Here is a 20,964-nt window from a genome sequence, read left to right as displayed (position 1 = left end):
CTTTAAAAGGGATCCATACATTATTCAGGTTTGGGAAACACTGATTTGCAGTATTCATATCAATACATTGTTTAAATTACTAGTTCTTGAGTTGTTAATTCTTCTGTGAGTTTGCATCCCACCTCTCAAGGTAGAACTAGCTCTCCCAGGGAGAATGAAGGTCCTGTGTACAAGTTTTCGGAAAAACCACAACTGGCAATGCTGGGCATGCAGAGGATGCCCGATAGGTATCTGGTGAACGTGTGAAGGGTGCTTTTTTATTTTCTGTTTTTGACCCTTTGACATCTGGGGACTAAGAGGCCCCTTGGTGGGCTAGTCAATTCCTAGAGACTGCCAACGACTCACTTTCAGAACACCTTTCATATGTAAACTAAGCAATCCAGAGCCCACATCCTCCCCCCGCCCCCACTTCCTCTATCAGCTCTTCAACTCTGCTGGTAGCCTGCTGCCCTGATCGCCCCAGGGCCGGGTACCAGGCACCTAGAGGACAGCCCTTGCCCCCTGGAGCCTGCTGAAATGATTGCAACTCACCAATGCTTAAACCTGCTTACCCTCCTCGCCTGTTCCTTACTTTGGAAACCACAGGAAAGGCTCTTGCCCACATTTTCCTCCTGCTTCCTCAGCCTCCAGAGTAATCTCTGCACGTGATGCCCCCTCATCTTAAAAACCGTGAGTAACAAGCTATCTCTTCAGTGGCAATTGTCTCCTGATCTGCCGGCATCACCATACCTGAATAATAATAAAACTTACACACACACACACACACACACACACACTAAAAAATAAAACTTACACTTTAAAACAGGAAATAAAGACATAATCACGTTGTTCTAGATTCTATATGAGAATGCTGACATTTCCTCACCCCACCTTCAGGAGAAAACATCTTACTCATTGCGCCCGTGTAGTTGTGCATCTCCACCGGGGAATGCAAGGTCCTTCAGCGCCAGGATTGAGAGTGTAGTTTTGTGCTGAGCCATCTGTATTTCCAGGGCTGAGTCTGTGACCTTGAACAGGTTCTTTTTTTTTTTTTTTAATTGATTTACTAATTTTGTTATTTTTTGCACAAAGCCAATCGCCTCAGAGATTTCATTTTGCAATTCATTCATCATTAGCTTCCCGTTTTTGCTAGCTGAGCTGAAGAGGCGTAATTTCACAATGCACTGTGTTTTAAACACCTTGAACTGTGTTTTAAACACTGTGTTTTAAACACCTGGAACAGTGAATTCCTGTTCCACTCCATATCCCTTCCTCCCTCCCTAAGGCCCCGTGTGTTGGTCTCTCTCAGGACTCTGCACAAACCCCACCTCCTCCTAGAAGCCCACCTTGACTTCTCCCGCCTGTTGGGAGCTCCCTCTTCTTTGAGCTCAAGTGGTCTCGGACTAATCTTCCCTTCTTCAATACTCATCAAGTTGTTTGTTTCCTTTGCAGGGTTCCACAAGTGTTTACTGATCACCGAGCTGCCCTCTTCCTCTCCTGCCTATGCAGGAGAGGGTCGCTTCTGGCCAGGGTCGCTTCATCCCACTGGGGTAGAAGACTTGAGATGATGGAACCAGAGCTGTGCAAGTGGAAACACACTGATTGCACAGGGAGCATCTGATGGTTTTCATTTTCAAAAATCTCTCTTGTTGCAAAAGTGTCCCACAGCGTCCTCTGGTCCCCAATCATACTGATTTGTGTTTACCCTTTCAGACTGCCAGAGCCTACTGGAGCTAATAGAGTTGGTACACAAGCATATTTGTCAGAAACCAGAGCTTTTCAAAGCATGATCTTGCTTCTCTGTAAGTAATGTCCTTCTCCGCCCTCCTGGGCATTTCCCTCAAGACTTCCCACAGGCTTTAGGTTCATCACCCCAGCGACCCGGAAACTTCAAACTGTCTTTTGGCTCCTCTTTGGGAGACTAGTCATGAGCTCTGATGATGCCGAATGGAAGATTCTTTCTCTGGAGCAGGCAGTGGCGTCTGTGCTAAAGGCCCCCCTCAGGTTAATTTCAGTGATATTTGGAAGCTGTCAGGATCCGAGCCCTTTGTGAAACTGCACTCAGAAATGGTTGATGATGGTACAAATCTCATCTGTCACTTTGAGCTTAAAATCCACAGCTCTCCTTGGCTGTATGATTTGGTTCAGTTTTCTTTTGAATTTTTAAGATTTTATTTATTTATTTTACAGAGAGAAATCACAAGTAGATGGAGAGGCAGGCAGAGAGAGAGAGAGGGAAGCAGACTCCCTGCCAAGCAGAGAGCCCGATGCGGGGCTCGATCCCAGGACCCTGAGATCATGACCTGAGCCGAAGGCAGCGGCTTAACCCACTGAGCCACCCAGGCGCCCCTTCTTTTGAATTTTTAAAAATTATTCAATCTTGAGATCATTGTAGATGCACATGCAGTTTTAAAAAACAACATGAGAGCCCCTGTAACTTTTACAAAGTTCTCCCCAACCGTCCCTCTTGCAAAATTAGAGTACAGTACCCCCCATCCGATATTGACGTAATGCAGAAGGGGACATGCCCCTGCCAGGAGAAGGTGGGTGCTCCTCCTGGCCCCCACGTGGTCTCCACTGACGCCATGCAGAGGGTTTCATTTTTTCTTAATGGGCAACGTGGTCCCAGCCTCTCTGACAGCTTCTTGGTATTGGATTTGGGGCAACATGTTATAGCCTGACTGGGATGGAATCTGACCTCCTTACCTAGCCTTTGCTGGCATAGGTGGCCACAGGCTCACAGGGCCATAGGGTTTTCTGTGGTGTTTGGCTCTAGAAGAGCAGTTATCACCTAAACGTCATCTTTCTAGGCTGCCCCTTTCTTGGCCCTTTGGCTAAGAGAGCGTGCCTTTGCCAGGACTCTTACTATCTGCATGGGGGGGGGAGTTGCTGTTCTGGGTTGCCAGGTACAGCAGCCTCAAGTCTGGGATATGTGAGGCTGAAAGAAACATACAGAAAATCCAGGGAACTCATCGCTGGGTCATTCCTCAGGACCTGAGATCCCTCCCTGGGCCTGAGATCCCTCCCTGGTCTGCCTTTTCCTCTCCACTTTTCAAGCCTGAGGTATACTATCCAGGGGTTTTCGTTGTATTCAGTGGGAGGAGTAGGAAAAAATACACAGAGTCCATCTTTTTGGAAGCAAAAGTTCCCAGTGTCTTTTTCTTTTCTGAACATGCAATGCCATCATCCGTCCTCGGCTGACCTCTTGTCCCACCCTGCTGGGTGCCTAAGGCTCCGATCACAGCTTCCTGTGACACAGCCTCGCCCCTGCGCCGCAGTCCCTCTGCCCACACCACCACCGCTGCTAAAGATGAACACCTAGTACGTGCCAGGCACTTTACGTGTCATGATTCTGAGTTAAGCACTATTATTACAGAGGTGAAGAAACTGAGGCCCGAGGAGATTAAGCAATTCCCTCCAGGTCACCCAGCAAGGAAGCTGCAGAGCCTGCGTTTGGACCCAGGCAGCCTGGCTTGGAAGCCGCCTGCCAGCCACTTCCGGTTAATCCAACGTGGGCATCGGAATCCCCTGAGGGCTTGAAAGCACGGATTGCTGGGTCCACCCCCAGAACTTCCGATTCAGCCGGTCTGGGATAGGGTTTGAGAATTTGCATTTTAAGCCAGTTCCTGGGCAATGCAGATTCTACTTTCTGGAAACCATACTTTGCAAACCAGTAACCTTTCCGCCTTCTTCACCCTAATTTGCTCTGCTTATTGCTCCCCTGCCTCATCGATTCAGTACAGGTATGAGCCGACCCGAGTTGACCTCTTCCTTCCGCCCTCAGATACTCCTTCCAAGCTGCCCTCAGATACTCCTTCCAAGCTCCCGTGGCAGTGTCTGTCTATCTTAATCATTGTCGTTCCGCATTATATGGAAATTATCTGTCTCATTTCCATTCCCTTGACCCCCTTGAGGGCAGAGAGGTTAGAGTGGAGCAAAGTATTTATTATTCATCTTTGTAGAATCCCCTGGGATGATGTTGCAAAGAGATTCCAGGGCCCAACCCCCTGAGTCAGTAGATCTGGGGTGGGGCTCTGGAATCTTCACTTAAAGGACTGACACAATTTCCATGCCCTTGGCCTACTTTGAGATACTGCCCTAGAACTTTGCATTGTGTTTGGCACTAAGTATTCAATAAATTCTTTATTAATTGGATTTTATTGACCTGAACTTTGAGGTGAAATGGTAACCCCCGACCTCCTTTTCTGTGCCACGTAATCACTGTGATGGCAATTCCCGTGCTTTTTCCTCCAAAACCTTCAATCACAACTCAGGTTCCTGTGCCCCTGCTGCTCTTGGCTTGCTGTTGAGAACACATGGAAACATTTAAACACTTTTTGTCAAGGCTCCCCTTTTTTAAATTTTAAAATATTGAGACATAACTTACCTAGAGTCAATGCATACATCTTAGGTGTTCAGCCTGATGATCTTTACCTATGAACACACTTATGTAGCCAGACTCTGAGCCGGATGTGGGACATCAACAATCAGAAGGTCCTCTCTTGACCCCTTCCACTAAACACCCCTCCTCTAGGACACCCCGGTTCTGACTTCTGTCACCACACACCAGTTTTGCCTATTCTTGAACTTCTCGTAGATGAAATAGTATAAAATGTACCCTTTTGTATCTGGCTCTTTGTGCTTTGCATTGTGTATGTGAGATGCATTTATGATTTATGTCTTTGTATCTAGCATTTTTCAATGCTATGTTGTATTTTGTGTTGTAAATATAAAACAATCAACTATTCTTAGGTTGGATATCTTTTTTTTTTTTTGGTTGCCTCATTTTTTGTTGTGATAAAATACATATAACATAAATTTTACCATTTTAACCACTTTTATGTGTACAATTCCGTGGCATTAAGTACCTTCACATTGTTGTATAACCACCACCATAGTCCATCTCCAGAACTTTCTTATCTTCCTAAACAGAAACTCTGTCCCCACTGGACACCACCTACCCATTTACGTTCTTTTTGCTCCTGGCAACCGCCATTCTATTTGTAGTTTCTATCAGTTTGACTTCTCTAGGTACCTCATATAAACAAAATCATACAGTATTTGTCTTTCATAAGTGGTTTATTTTACTTAGATTAATGTCCTCAAATGTAGCATTTGGAATGTCCCCACTTTGGAGCATGTCTTAGAATCACTTTTCTTATTAAGGCTGGGTGATACTCCATTGCATGGATAAACATGCATGTTCATTTGTTGGTGGACATTTGGGTTGTTTCCACCTTTTGGCTGTGGAGATTTTTATTCTTTAGTTTCAGGGTGTCCAGGCTGCCCCAGAAGAGTGTATGCGCTGTGGGATAACAGTCACTGGATTATCATTCCTTGAAGCTCCTGCAGCTGGAAGAAAGTGTTAGCTAGAATTTGGGAAACAAAGCAGGTGGATCCAGAGCCTGAGAAGCATGACAAGTAGGGTGCCACTCTGTAAGCATGCAGGGGAGACAGTGGAGAGTGAGCAGGGGTTGCAGATAAATAGTAGTGAGCCTAGCAACCAGTTGGTTGGAAACCCCTGATACGGTTACTATATCTTTGGTATGGTATGGCTATGAAAGCCGATTATTTAGTGGGCATTTCACTTTCTTTGATACATGCCTTAAAGTCCTTTCTTTTTTCTTTCTTTTTTTTTTTTTTAAAGATTTTGCTTATTTATTTGTCAGAGAGACCAAGAGAGAGAGCAAGATCGTGAGCACAAGCAGGGGATGCGGGAGGCAGAGGGAGAAGAAGGCTCTCTGCTGAGCAAGAAGCCCGATGCAGGATTCTATCCCAGGACCCTGGGATCATGACCTGAGCGGAAGGCAGATGCTTAACTGACTGAGCCACTCAAGCATCCCAACTTAAGGTCCGGTTGAAGGCTGAATTTTCAGAAAGTTCATATGGGCTGGTTATTGACGTTTGCTTCTCCTGCCATGACTTCTGCCATCATCTATATACTGACAATTCCCAAATTTATCTTATTAGTGCTAACTTTCTTTTTGGGCTTCAGACCATCTTTCCGTCAGCTTATAGGTGTAATTGAGATTACACCTATATCCAAAGACACATCAAATTCAATATGCCCTGAAAAACCATTTTTATCTTCTCAATCTTGATGGGTGCTATTATATTTACTTTATCTGCTTATAGAAGCCGGAATTCCCAGAATCGTCTTTAACTTCTTCCCTCCCTGGACTCCATGTACTGAGTGTACTTCTAAAATATAACCCCCCCCCAATAAAATAAAATATCTCTAGATCATGTCTCTTTTTTTTTGAAGAGGAGGGGTTGGAGGGACCCAACCCAGGGGTTAGAGGGAGAGGGAGAGAGAGAATCTTAAGCAGACGCCACACCTAGCATGGAGCCAGATGTGGGGCTCAATCTCACAACCCTGAGATCATGACCTGAGCTGAAGTCAAGAGTTGGACACTTAACTGACCGAGTCCCCCAGATGCCTCTGTCTTTAAGATCATATTGCCATGCTTGAGTTTCACCCCATTCTTCTTTCATGGACACTGTTCTCTTCTGCCACATTGTAGTCAGTGTAATTTTTTCAAGACAGATTTGATGATGTCATTTGCAATGTTTCCTCTTGTCTTTAAACTTTCAAAGTCTCCCCATTGCCAATAAGATAAACCTTATGTTCCTTAGTGTGGTTTCTAGGGCCTTCCCGGACCCATTGCTCAACCACTTGGCCAGAATCATCTTCTACTTGACATCTTTTGCCATATGCTTCACTCAGGCTGATCATTTTTCATGCTCTCTAATATTGGACATTATTTTGTGTTGTGGTATCTTTGCATGTGCTGTTCTTTCTGAAAGAAGAACACTTAAAATTCTATTCTATTCTTTTCCATTTTCGAGGAAGTAGGCCTCTCTGCTATTCTCCTCTGAGCATTTTTTTTTCTCGGAGGAGGTGGAACTTATGCAGGGTCTGGAGTAAAGGCTCATGGGGTTCTTTATACTATGGTGTGTGGCTGAGGGTTCCCACATAGTCCCTGGGGCCACAACGGCAGTCTAGGCTTAATTCCCTCTTGCATGACCTAGGACAAGCTTCCTTGGGTCCTGTATTTCAGTTTGTCTTTTAATTTCTAACTTTTCTGATCTTGGCATTTGAGCTTCATTCTTCAAGCCAGGCTGATATTATCTACTGTGCAAGAGTGCATTACATGAATAGATACATGTGAAAGCCTTTTATAAGCTGTAAATATTACAACTATCATTTACTACGAATGTATGCTTCCTTCTTTTCTTTTACTCTTTCTTTTTATATTTCTCTTCTTTCTCTCTTCTTCCTTCATTTTTTAATCTCTCTCTTTTTCCTATATTTTTAATATGCTTTCTTCTTCTTCCCTTCGGACTGGCCATTGTACTTCAGCAACTTTAGTCCTGCTTGGTGTCTTTCCATTCTGACTCTTCCATTTGCACCAAGGGCCACCAAATGGTCCTGTGAATTTAATAATATGTACCTTTCCCCGTTTTGTGCAATCTTCTCTTCTGGGGATTAACCACTCTTCCTAGCCTCGGAAGTGTTCTCCAACTTAGACTCTTTGTTGCTGGACTTTAAAAAAGACTCCCTGTGTAACATTGTCAACTGATTAACCTTTAGGCCTGAAAGAAAAAATGGGAATATCAAAGCAGTAATATTTTCAGCTGTTTTCCACTGAAGGGTACATCAATCATAGAAATGTCTTTGACTCCTGTTTGGTTACTGCACCAACAATTGCATATAACTTTCTGAGTTAGAGGGAGATAATGGTTTCTTGGGGTAATAAAGCTGTCAGGAGGAGGGAGACTTTCATCTAACTCCATAAAAAATGTGAAAGCACCGAGTGGCGATGCAAGGACGTTGAGGGGATGGTAACATCTGGAAACTCTGGGAACCTAACCGCTCTTGTAGTTTACTGCCCTGAAAGAAACGTATTGGGCCGGGAACCTGGAAGCCTGGGTTCTTTTCTCGTCTCCATCACTGACTTCCAGAGTGACCTTGGGCAAGTTGCCTGACCTTTCTCTGCCTCTCGTATTCATTTTATATTCAAGGACAAGACTACTGCTTGTATTTACCTATTTGCTACCCAAAGAGAGTTTTTATTTCCCTCTCTTTTGGTAGATAAATGAAGCACACTTTTTGGAGCTGTTGTGTAAATTTGAGCTGTTATTCTCATCATATATATATATATATATATTATTTATAAAGAGCTTCAGTTTACTTTATTAGAAATTCATCAGACCCAGGTGCCAAAAGGTTCAATGTTAGGGCCATGCCAGTTTTAAAGAGGAAGTAGGTGCAGCTCAGAGAAATGGGTATTGCAGAATCAGAACTTAAATGTCCTATTAATCACTTTAATTTTCTCCTGTTTAATCACAGACCCACAGGACAAAAGAGAAACTTTGCAAATGAAATCAGAGGAACTTGCAAGTAGAATTGTCTGTATTTAATTATTAGCAGGTGGGTCCTATTCAGCATGGAATAGCAGTGACGTGTCTACAACCCAGCTGGGGGTCACACACAAAGTGGAGCCGGGGGCAGGGTTAGGATTTGAGTCAGTGTCCTCCTTCTTCGTGCAAACTTCCCAAGACACAATGCCATTGCTTACTTTGGTACTCATGTGTCTTACCATTTGTAGCATTTATTGTCCCATTATATTCTATCTTTTGAAATTGCTTTCTTTTACTGTAATTGGACTTTTAGGGGATGGTTATTTCTGTGGCTACAAATGCATTCATTCCATAAGTATTACTAAGTCTCATGAGGTGTCAGTCAATAATGATGGCCTGGGAGGGAGTGGTGGGCACAACAGTTATGGCTCCTACCTTCATCGACCTAGGGATCCATAGGAGAGAGACGTTAAAACATTGCCGTGCAAATACCTGGTTGCAGTGATCATAAATGTGAAGAAGAAAAAGCATCAGGTGCTGTTAGGGAAGTAGTGATTGTCCTGTAGGTGGCTTCACCTGATACTATAGCTCTCAGTGCCTCTGTCATCTTCCTCAAGGCCACTCCGGTTGCCCCACCAATATCTCCTCAACACTGTGGTGTATTGATTTTATTTTTATTGTTTATTTTAAAATGTTTAATTGTTGTAAAATACACATAACATAAAATTTACCATCTTAGCCATTTTTAGATGTGCTTTTCCAGAGTGTTATGTACCTTCTTGCTCTTGGGAAGCCACTACCTCCATCCATCTCCAGAATGCTTTTCATCTTGCAAAACAGAAACGCAATATCCATTGAACAATAACTTCCCATTCCTCTCTCCCTCAGCCTCTAGCAACCACCATTCTATTTTCAGACTCTATGAATTTGACTAGGATAGGTCCCACATATAAGTGAGATCATACAGTATTTGTCTTTTGGTGATTCTTTCGCTTATTTCACTTAGCATCATGTCCTTAAGATTCATCCATATTGTAGCATGGGTTAAAATTTTCTTACTTTTTAAGGCTGTATAATAACCCATTGTAGATGTATGCCACATTTTGTGTATCCACTAATGGATACTTGAGTTGCTTCTACGTTTTGGCTGTTGTAAATAATGTTGCTATAAATACCTTTTTGAGATCCTGCTTTCAATTTTTTTTTTAAAGATTATATTTATTTATTTGAGAGAGAGAGAGAGAGCAGAAGCAGGGCAGAGGGAGAGGGGGAAGCAGGCTGTCCACTAAGCAGGGAGCCCAAAATGGGGCTCGATCCCAGGACCCCAGGATCATGACCTCAGCAGAAGGTAGACGCTTAACCAACTGAGCTACCCAGGCACCCCATCAATTCTTTTGAATATATGTAGCCAGAGGAGGAATGGCTGGATCATGTGGTAATTATGTTCTTAGTTTTTGGGGAATGTGTGCTTATTTTGTACTTGATTTCTGTTCAAACAAAGCACAGGCTAGTGCAGGGCATGTATGATCTACATTTGTTTTTTATTTTTTGCTCCCTTAGGAGGATTGTGCCAAAACCATGGTACATTTCAGCTGGTTCTTTTTCCTGCCCTGCTCCACTCAGAATTTAGCTAAGACCCCCCGAAAGCAATCTCTTTAGCTAACACACACACACACACACACACACACACACTCACACACACACTCACATGCACACACACGCACAGGCACAAATACATGTGCACACACTGTCTTTTCTGGTCTCAATTCATTGAATCATAGATTCCTAATTATGGTAGAACAGTGTGTATGAGATCATCCGTGATAACGTGACTATCAAGGGAAGTAACAGCTGTTCGTTTAAAGTGAATGCAGAGAGTACAAATGACAAGAAAGCCAGTGCCATCAACCTTAAAAGTCCTTGGAATGCCCACGACTCCCCCCCTCAGTTTCTGCAAGCTTCCCTTGCTTTCCAACCTGCCTTTAATTAGTTCTTCTTGTCCTCAAACTTCAGCACTCAAGATAATGAAAAAAGCTATTTCTTATTCAACTCTATTGTTTTTCTGTGCTGTTTCATTACCAGTTTCGAAACTTGTTGTTTTCTACTATTTTTCATTGCAAATGTGCAGAATTTCAATTATGTTAAGATCCCTTCCACCCCTGGAATTCAATAATTTTGTATTATAGAACAAGTAGGCCTTTTGGGGGCTAACTTAAGAACTTAACCACAGTTGATAACAATGTTTTTTTTTCCTCTATGGAGAAATCTTCCTTGAGGCTTCAATTCTAACCAACAGACTTATAAATAAATATTTAGAATACAATTCTTTTGTAAGTAGGACCACCCAGATTTTCAACTTTTGGTCTTAGGCTGTTTTACATGTAATCATCTCTTCCAAAGTACCTATGCTGGAGAGGTGTTCCATGGATGCTAGGTGAGAGAAGAAAAGAGACTCTACATTCTCTCTGGGCAATTAAATTTTGGTGCTTCACCTTTTCTTTTGTCTTCTGTGTGTAGCTGAAATCCATTTCTACTTGCTTTGTCCTTTGTTAAGCTAGAAGCAGCTGATTTTAAATGTAATTAGGTTTTTAAAGAGGATGAAATGCAGACCATACAGAAAAATGTAAGGATGTATATAGCCTATACCCATGATTTATACTTCACGGATATTCACAGTTTGCAATATTTGCTTCCAAGAGATTTTTTTCTTTAAGAAATGAAATGTTACCTTTATAATCTTACTACAACCATCCCCATCGTGTGCCCTCCCTCTTTTCCTTACCAGAGATAACCAACATCCTCGAGTTTGTTTTTGTTCTTATCCATAATTTTATTCTTTACTCTATTTAATATATTCCATAAATAGTATAAGTATTATTCTCTGTATTGAAAGATGTATTGATAGTAAAAGACCATCTGTGCCCTTTGGCAATTTGCTATTTTTACTTAACGTCAATTTCAAAACCTATGCATGTTGAGATATATAAATCTAGTTCACATCTATTCTCTCTTATTTGGGATTCCATCATATGAATAAACCACAGCTTATTTTTCCATCATCTCTTGATGGGCAGGGTCTCCTCGGAAGCAGAACCGAAGACCCAAGCTTAACGTGGAAGTCAAAGCTGCTCAGGGAGTTTGCTCCCAGGGAAGCAAGAGCAAGAGAGAAAGACAGTGGTGAGTCAGGAACGGAGGGGAGCTGACGTGATGTGGGTGATGCCGGCCACTGCTTGCAGTCCAGGGCTTCTGGTTGTTTGATCTTGTGGGACGCGTCACACAGGATGAGCTACTCTGTCTCAGGACACATCATGCTGTGTGAGCTACTCCGTGTCAGGACAATCCTTGAGAAGGGAAAAAAATTTAACCACCACCTATGTCCCATTTATCAAAGATTTGTCCCAGGTAGGGTTGTCAGATGGAGCAAATAAAAATATAGAATACCAGCTAAATCTGAATTTTAGATAAACAACCAAACACTTTTTAGTGTGAGGATATCCTCAATTTTGCATGGGACATACCAATATTAAAAAATGATTCGTTGTTTATCTGAAATTCACATGTAAGTTGTATTATGTCATTTATCCGGCAACTCCAGCTCTACCATGTTAGTGCCCAGCGCTTCCAGGGGGAGTGCTGATGGGTCTGAACATAATACCTTGCACCCCAGAGAATTACAGATGGGCAGTGGGAAGGCATCTTGCAGACCATCCTCAATTTTTTTCCACTTCCATGCTTCTGAGGCTCATAACACACTCCCATTCGTAATAGTGGCTAATAATAATACCAATTAATGGTGTCTTAACGGGGACATATGAGAACATCAAATAAGAATCTGGTGATAGTGGTAGTGCATGTGTGTGTGTGTGTGTGTGTGTGTATGTGTGTGTTTGTGTTTGTTGCAGGGGAGGGAGAGAGAATATGAATGAGAAATTAGGGCAGAGGCAGGAGGCACATATATTTTGAAAATATATTTTGGGACACCTGAGTGGCTCAGTTTGTGGAGCATCCAGCTCTTGGTTTCAGCTCAGGTTGTGATCTCGTGGGTCATGGGATCAAGCCCTGGATTGGACTCTGTGCTCAGCAGGAGTATCCCTGAAGATTCTCTCCCTCTGATCCTCCCCTCGCTCTCTCTCTTTCAAATAAATAAATAAATAAATCTTTCAAAATACATCTATTTTGAAAAATTCTCCAGTCAATTCTAATATATCCCCTGATGGTTGTGTACTCTATTCCCCTCACCAAATCAATGGTCATCTTTGGGAGACCATGGGAGATTTTTTAAAGAAGTGCTGTTCGAGCTAATATTTGGGGCTTGATGAGGAATTAATTAGACAAAGAGGAATGGGGTTGAAAACACATTTCAAACAATAAGAACAGCTTTTTCAAAGGCCTTTAAGTGAGAGGGGGCATGGTGTGTATGGGAAACTGGAAGGTGACAGGAGTGGCCGAGGAAAAAGAGGGAAAGAGTGATGAGATATGTAACTGGGGACGCAGGTAGAGTCCCCATCCCATAGGACCTAACATGCCATGAGGAAGATTTGGGACTTTATCCTAGCAACAGTGGGAAGTCATAGAATGATCTGAATTGAGGAGAGATATAGATTAATCTGATTTTTTATAAAAACAAGATATGGCTCCAGTGTGGAGAGCAGACTTCAGAGGATATCATTTGGAGGGTGACTGACTAGGCAGGACATTGATGTTGGGTTGGATTTAAGAGTAACAGTGGAGATTCAGAGTGGTGGGTGGGTACCAGAGATCCTTAGAAGGTAAAATCAGCAGGACTTTGTACTCTGGAAATGAAGGAGAGGTATTCATAAAGATGTGCTTTAAGTCTCTGACTTGATTAATTGGATGGTCAGTGGTGCCAAGCACTGAGATAGGGAACCTTGGAGAAGGATGGGTGTGGGAGTAGTGTGGGCCTGATTATTATGAAGTGTTTTAAGACATTTGACTGGAGATGTTAAAGCCATTGAACATCTGGATGTGACATTGGAGGAATTGCTTAGGCTGGAGTTGAGGTTGGTGATCCAAGCCATGGGTATAAATGAGGGTACTTTAGACAGGGTGCAGGTTAAAGCAACACCAGACAACCAAGGCTTCTCCTGAATACTAGTTAATATGGTAAACTAATTCTTGAGCAAATCTCTTGAAGGAAGAAATTTCTCTCTTTGGCAACCAATGGAGCCTTCTATAGAGCCTTAACCCATAGGGATAACCTTGACAGAAGAGATTTAAGTAATATGGGGAGGGTATATTTGAACAGGTAGGGCCTTGTCAGGCCACAATGGACTGGAAGCTGCCTTCTGCTTCTACCACTAGAGGAACTGTTCTGTTCCTCTACAGATAAGGTGTAGCAGACAGAGGGTAAGCTGAGAGATGCTTAAGATATTTGAATTCATAAATTCATGAGACCAGCTAGGTTTTCTCTGTTCTCTGTTTTGTTTTTGCTTTTGAGAAAGAAGCAAGTAAGAGGAAAAATAGGCAGATATCAAAGAATATTTTTTGTTTGTTCGATGGGTTTTATTTATTTATTTATTTATTTTTGTAAAGAAACTCCTAGGGGGCCTCCTGGCATCAAAACAGATTCAGCAGCATCTTCTACACCTTCTTTATCTTCTCTGTAGCTCTAAATAGTGAGCCGTATGGAAAATCATGATGCTGTCATTCATCGAGTGTCTCACATGTCTCAGATACATGGAACTTCTATGATATAGATGTCATTATCCCCATTTCACAAGTACTCAAAAAGGGAGGCTCAGACAGTTTAATAAGTTGGGTCACACCATTTAGCTAGCAAGTGACAGGCTGAGGATTGGAATAAAAGTTTGACTCTCAGCTGTCTTGCCTCCTGTTCACATACTATTTCTCTTAATTATTTGGAGAGGGCCTAAAATCTAGATAAGACCAGATCCTAAAACAAAGATTCATTCTGTCCTCTAGAATCCACTTTGTAATGTAGGAAAGTGGATTCAGATGTTTTGGAAACTTATGGGACAGAATGGGTTGTTAGGAACTAGCCTTTCTTTAACTAGAAAATTCAATTAACTAGAACACTCCATTCCCCATATGCTCCTATTAATTGCTGTTTTACATGCCACAGGGAAAAAGTAAGGGGGTTGCTCTGGGGAAAGAGAATGAACTGTGCAAATTCTGAGCATCCCAAGGGTTTTGAGGATCAATTATCTTGTTAGGATTGGGACTCTTTCTTTGTGCTTGAAGTTTTTATTGACTTTGAATTCAAATCAAATGCCTGACATGAGTTCTTCACATCAGAGTAACAGTGTTGGGAATGACCACTATGCCTCCTGTGGTTTTCAAGCTGCATCTTGGAAGCTTTTCTTGGTCTTTTTGGGCTGGTCAGCTTTCTCATTTTCCTCCTGGATACCCTTTTGGGTCCCAAGTCAGAGGGTTATTTATTTTACTTTGCATTTAGACCTGAGAAATCTTTGTGTACTTATGACCTCATTGTTTGAATAGCTGCCTTCTTGAGAGAGGAAAGAAAGGGGTAACAGAAGTCCAACACTTCTGAGCCAGTTGCTCAACTGCATATGTGTTTTGTGCTCTTTGGGTTATTTTCAAATAGGGCTTTCCATAGGGGAAGAACAATGAGAATGATCACTCTGCAAGGACGTGTACTCGGGGGGTCATTTCGGAGTAGCTAGGAGTCCATGGGCTTGGATGTCATCAAATCTGGAGGTGCTCCAAGATCTAAACTGTCCAGCAGAGGGAAAGAGGCACTTGCTTTTCTGCAGGTCATATCTTTTATTTATTATTTATTAATTTATTTATTTATAAAGAGTTTATTTATTTGAGAGAGAGAGAGAGCAAGTAAGAGAGAGCATGAGAGGTGAGAAGGTCAGAGGGAGAAGCAGACACCCCGTGGAGCTGGGAGCCTGATGCAGGACTTGATCCTGGGACTTTGGGATCATGACCTAAGCTGAAGGCAGTTGCTTAACCAAATGAGCCACCCAGGTGTCCCTCTACAGGTCAGATCTTCAGATTTAAGGAAGGATCTGAGGACTAATACCACTTAGAGCAATAACAGCTGACATTCTTTGTGTGCTTGCTTTGTTCTAGGTTCAGAGCTAAGTGAGTTTCTGTTTCTCCTTTCCCTTTTCATTTCCATGGAAACCCTCCTGGATGAGTATTGTTTTGGACACTGCAAATCCTCTGGGTCCCACATCTTGCATCAGTCCCTAAGGTAGTTACTAGTTCAAAGCAAACTTCAATCCATTTTGTGTATGTGCACTGAAAGGGAACCCCATTTTGGCCTAAGCCTCCTATGTCTTACTTCCTACCTTGAGAATTTTCTGACTTCTGGGCTTGGGATGCAAAACTCAGCCCAGAAGTTCAGGAGTTAATGCTTATGTGGCCACCCCTGACCAATGGAGACAAGAGTTGGTAGATAGATGCTTCCCCTTTTCATTAGCCAGACAGACTCTTCTGAGACCTATTTCACAAGCCTTCCCAGAAGGACCTAGTGAGATGGAGCATCAGTTACCTGCAACCCTGACAATTTAATGCTCCTCCCCTGTTCCATTCTTCCTGTCCCTCATGACTGCTTCCTGGGATCTCTTTCCAAATGTACTCTCTGTAGACCAGTCTCCTGCTTTGCTCTGGCTATCAGGCAGTGGTGGGGAACACAGGCTAGACAAATAGTATGGGAAGGTTCTAAAGCCAAGTGGTCCTCTTTGCTGCTACTACTATAGCACGTGTTGGCACCCCTCCCTCTCCAGATCCTACCTTTCTCACCACGAGAAACCCCGTATTAGCTTTTACTCAGATGTTGTAGGGGCTGGTACCATGGGTGAGGGGCTGTTCATGGGCTGCCAAACTATAACATTTAGCCTTTAATTCTGAAATTCGTATTAACTATCCTCTTTGAGCCTCCTTATTCTGGCTTCAGGTCAGATGCCTGACACAGGAGGCTGTTTGAGGGCTTCAAATGGTAACCCTTACACGGTTATCCTAAAATCAAGTTCTGTTGCTCTTCATCCTTTGTCTTATTCATCAGAAACTGTGGACATTGTGGAGACTCCTAGATCGGGAGGTTTTGAGAGAGGTTGATTCTTCCAGGGTCTATGGTTTTAGCTACAACCTCCTCAAAGTGAGTCTTAGGCTTTGGACTGTACTTCCCAGCTCATTGTGTGCCATTTATCCCCACATCAAAGATTAGGAGACTGAGGCGTGTGGAAGTTAAGTAAGTAAGTAACTTGCCCAAAGTCAGATAGATTCTTAATGGTGGAACTTGCATTCATAGCCAGGTTTCCCTTGCTTTAGGATTCTATGCCATGATCACTAGGTAACACTGTGTAGGGGAGGAAACATTTTCCCTTTACCCTTCCAGGTTCTTTTGACCGAAGAGATTAATAGGAGAAAAATAAATTTAATTTTGTACACATGGTAGCCCTACAAAGACGTCAGAGGCTCAGAGAGAGGCAACTGATACTGATATGCCACTCTGAGCTAAGAAGGGGGAATGGGTCTGGGGCTATGCAGAGAAGGAAGACAATTCACAGGAAGACAGGAAGAGCAAATGTTTGGTAAACAAACGTTCACTGTGCCATGCAGAGACAGGGAGACAAAGAGAAGAATTCGAACAAGTAAGCCCTGCTGAGAATCTCCCCAGCTTACCACATCTACACCACACTCTTTGATCTCTGGCCATAGCTCTCTTCCTGGGCCAGGCTTCTATCTAAATTCTTACAGGCAGTTAAGAGGAAGGTAAAAAGCTCTTCCTGGGTCTTTTGGGCCTTCATTCTCTTTAGCTTAAAATAATCCACATGCCAAAGTGGCATGTTTCAGGGAAGCTTGTTCTGAACTTTTTCAACTGCCTTCTAGATGACCTTCCCTCAGGGTGGGGCTGGTTTGTGAGCTCCCCTTCTAGAAATACATGCCGGAGACATCTCAGTTGACACATCTGAGAAAGGAATCTGGACCTGGAGCCTGGAGAGTCTGATGAGGACTTTTGTAAACTCCATATTCCCTCTGTTATCTTTGTTGCCCCTTGTCTGTTGCAGCACAGAAATCAAGAGTGAAATCCCTAACATGAAAAGGGCTCATGCACTTGTCCTTGGGGGCGGGAAACAGAAGGCCCTTTCTTGTGTGCACCCTGGATTGCCAGAGAAGATGGAGATTCAAGCGGGTGGGTGGCCAAGGCAGAGGGGAGGAAGGCAGGGGCAGGATGTGAGCCTGTAGCTCTAAGGAAGGGAGAGCCTGTGGTGCAGCTCTGGGCCTAAGCAGGGGGCCCAGGCCATGGTAGTAAAAAGTGCAGTGTGGGCAGGACCAGCTTTATGGGCTGCGACTTTTGCTTGGTTTTAGACTTTGCAGTTGCAGTCTTGAAATTCTGAATTTCTGAATAAGAATGCAGCATTTTTATTTTGTGTGAAACCCTGCAAATTACGTAGCCTATCCTGAGAGTGGGGTTTTCTAAAATCTCATTTACCCCACCATGTTCATTGGTGATCCTCTACTGGCAGGATTTCAGAAGGGTTGAAAAGAGCTGTTTTCTTCCATGCGGCTTCCTATCTTTCTTTTGCTTGGGAACCAAAAGGCGCTAAGGATTAAAATGTAGATTCCCCTAGGAAAGAGGGGTGGTTTAAATTCCTGCTAAAATGTAAAGAGCCAAATGCAGCAGCTTTTCTTGGGAGCAAGTTTTAATAAGGGCAGAGAGAGATTGCTGGACCATACCTGGTGCTTAGGATGGGAGACAAGTAGCATCAATCCAGGAAGCCATCTCAGGGGAGCCTGGAAGCTGCCTATATTGAAGACTTCTTTAAATTTCTTTGCTTTTCTGAGAGCTTGTGTGTGTGTGTGTGTGTGTGTGTGTGTAAGATTTTGTTATTGAGAGAGAGAGAGAGAGAGAGAGAGAACATGAGCAGGGGTAGCAGCAGAAGGAGAGGGAGAAGCAGACTTACCACTGAGCAGGGAGCCCGACAAGGCACTCCATCCCAGGACTCCGGAATCATGACCTGAGCTGAAGGCAGGTTGACTGAGCCACCTTGGTGCCCTCTGAGAGCTCTTCTTGTGTACAGCTAAATTCTATTCTATTCTATTCCCCAAGCTTCCTTTGCTCTGAGCCTTTGTCATCTTTTATAGAAAGGAAGTAGTGGAGAACTCAAAGGGTTAATGTGGGGATTAAGAAATCTAACACGCAGGAAGCTCCAGTTACACTGGCCATGCTCTCAGCCTGTATCCATTTCTTCGCTCTCTTGCAACGCCAAGCATGTGCCATGTTCCAGACAATTGGAAAGGCTCATGTATTTATCTGGATAACTTGGGCCAATGCGTACAACAGAGGGACAAATGGCATTTGAATGTGAATTATCAGGAGTAGCACTTCCCACCATGCCAGTGACAGTAGCATCCATGACAGCTTTGTTCTAGCCATGCAAGAGATTTTTTAGTCTTAAGAATTCCTAGAAAAGCTCCACAAAACTTGTGTAGAAGCTACAGTTTGACTTTTAATAGATTCAATTGCTTTCATTTAATCTACACAGGTGTTGTCTGAAGGGAATCCTATTCTTGGGATCCATCCAAGTTACACAGATAGTTTACTCGGGCCTCTGTGTGTGTGTGTGTGTGTGTGTGTGTGTGTGTGTGTTGTATGCATGTGTGTGCATGTATGTGGGCACATGGCTCAACTTTGCTATTACTATTTAACCTCATAATCTGTTATTTGGTTATAGTCAAGGAGAAAATAGATGAAATGAACTTCATTCTCTTAAAAGATTTATTTATTTATTTAGAGTAGGGGGGAGGGACAGAGGGAGAGAGAATCCCAAGCTGACTCCCTGCTGAGAGCAGAGCCCTCTTGGGGGCTTGACCTCAAGATTCTGAGATCATGACCTGAGCCAAAACCAAGAGTTGGATGCTCAACCGACTGAGACACCCAGACTCCCCAACCTCATATATATATATATATATATATTTTTTTTTTTTTTTTTTAACCAGCAAATATTCTTCCAAGCATGTTCTCCTTTAGTTTGTGCACTATTTATAATTTTCTCTGGTAGTAATAATTTAATGAACAACATACAACTTCAGAAAAATGGTGCTGTATGTATGAACAACATATAACTTAAGAAAAATGGTGTCAGGTCAGTGTGTGTGTGTGTGGGGGGGATATTTCTGATTAGTATATTTCTCCATATTTAGAGTTAAGATTTGGCTAATTTCTCAGGTAACACCAGACCAGAATTGATAGGTTATGTAATGAAAATCAAACCCAAATAAAGCAAAACAGAAGTTATTTTAGTTTTTCAAGTTCTTATTTTTATTTTAAAAATTATACATACTTATTATTTGAATATTTTTTAAAAGACTTTATTTATTTGACAAAGAGATAGAGAGAGAACAAGTAGGCAGAGGCAGGCAGAGGGAGAGGGAGAAGCAGACTCTCTGCTGAGCAAGGAGCCTGATGTGGGGCTTGATCCCAGGATCCTGAGATCATGACCTGAGCCGAAGGCAGCCGCTTAACCAACTGAGCCACCCAGGCACCCCTGTTGTTGGATATTAAAAGGTACAAGTTAGCAAAACAAAGCAGTCAGAGGTCTCTGGTGATTTCTTCCCTTCACTTAACTCTGCTTCACTCTTCATGTTTTTGATATATATGTACTTTTCCCCAAAATGGGATTATGCTGTATATTCGGCTTTTCATACCTCTTTTTTAATACTTACCATTATGTTCTTAACAGTTTCTTGTCAGTTAGTGTGCAAGTTTTATCTTAATCCAATCATTACAGCTCATCTTAGCCGCAACTCCACCCGATACTTATACTTCTAAAGCCTGTGATTTATACCACAAGTTTAAAGAGAAACTGATTGGCTCAGCGGATAATTGTCACCTACTCCTTATTGTGTCACCGCCACTGGTAACTGATGAAAGCTACTCTAGGGCAGTGACCATCCCTGTCCCAACAGAATCGGCTGAAGAAGAGAGTCTGTGGGCGGGAAAGATCCCCTAGAAGGGAATGTGGGTGGAGAGGGACCTAAAATAGAACTTGCACAGGAAGAGTGACTCTTGCCTGTACTACGTAGGAAGTATTTTTTCCTGTTTGTTTTAAAATTTTAATGGTATTTAGTTCCACCTGCTTTCTCTCTTTTTGTTACTCCAATGACACAGAATAGGTCTTTTATAATAGTACCATGGGTCCCTGGAACGCTCTCTGTTCATGCCTTTTTTTTTTTTTTTTAAGATTTTATCCATTTACTTGAGAGAGAGAGGATGAGCAGGGGGGCAGGGGGCAGAGGGAGAAGGAGAAGCAGACTCTTAACTGAGCAAGGAGCCCACCAGGGAGCTCAATCCCAGAATCCCAGGATTCTAACCCGAGCCGAAGAAGGCAGGTGCTCAACCAACTGAGCCACCCAGGCACTCCCATTCATTCTTTTTTCAGTCTCCTTTGTTTTTTCCTTTTGGGTGATTTCTATCATTTTATTTTCAAGTTCACTCATTCTTTTGTCATCTCCATTCTGCTGCTAAGCTCATCCTTTGTATTTTTTTTTAAATTTCGGTTATTATATTTTTCACTTCTGAAATTTCCATTTGGTTCTTCTTTATATATTCTGCTTCCTTGTGGACACTTTCCTTTTTTTCCTTTAGTGTGAAGCGTCTTGGTA

Source organism: Mustela erminea, chromosome 13, assembly GCF_009829155.1.
Source record: "Mustela erminea isolate mMusErm1 chromosome 13, mMusErm1.Pri, whole genome shotgun sequence".
In the NCBI taxonomy this organism is placed as follows: Eukaryota; Metazoa; Chordata; class Mammalia; order Carnivora; family Mustelidae; genus Mustela; species Mustela erminea.
The sequence above is the reverse complement of the archived record's forward strand: the minus strand, read 5'-3'. Positions refer to the sequence as shown.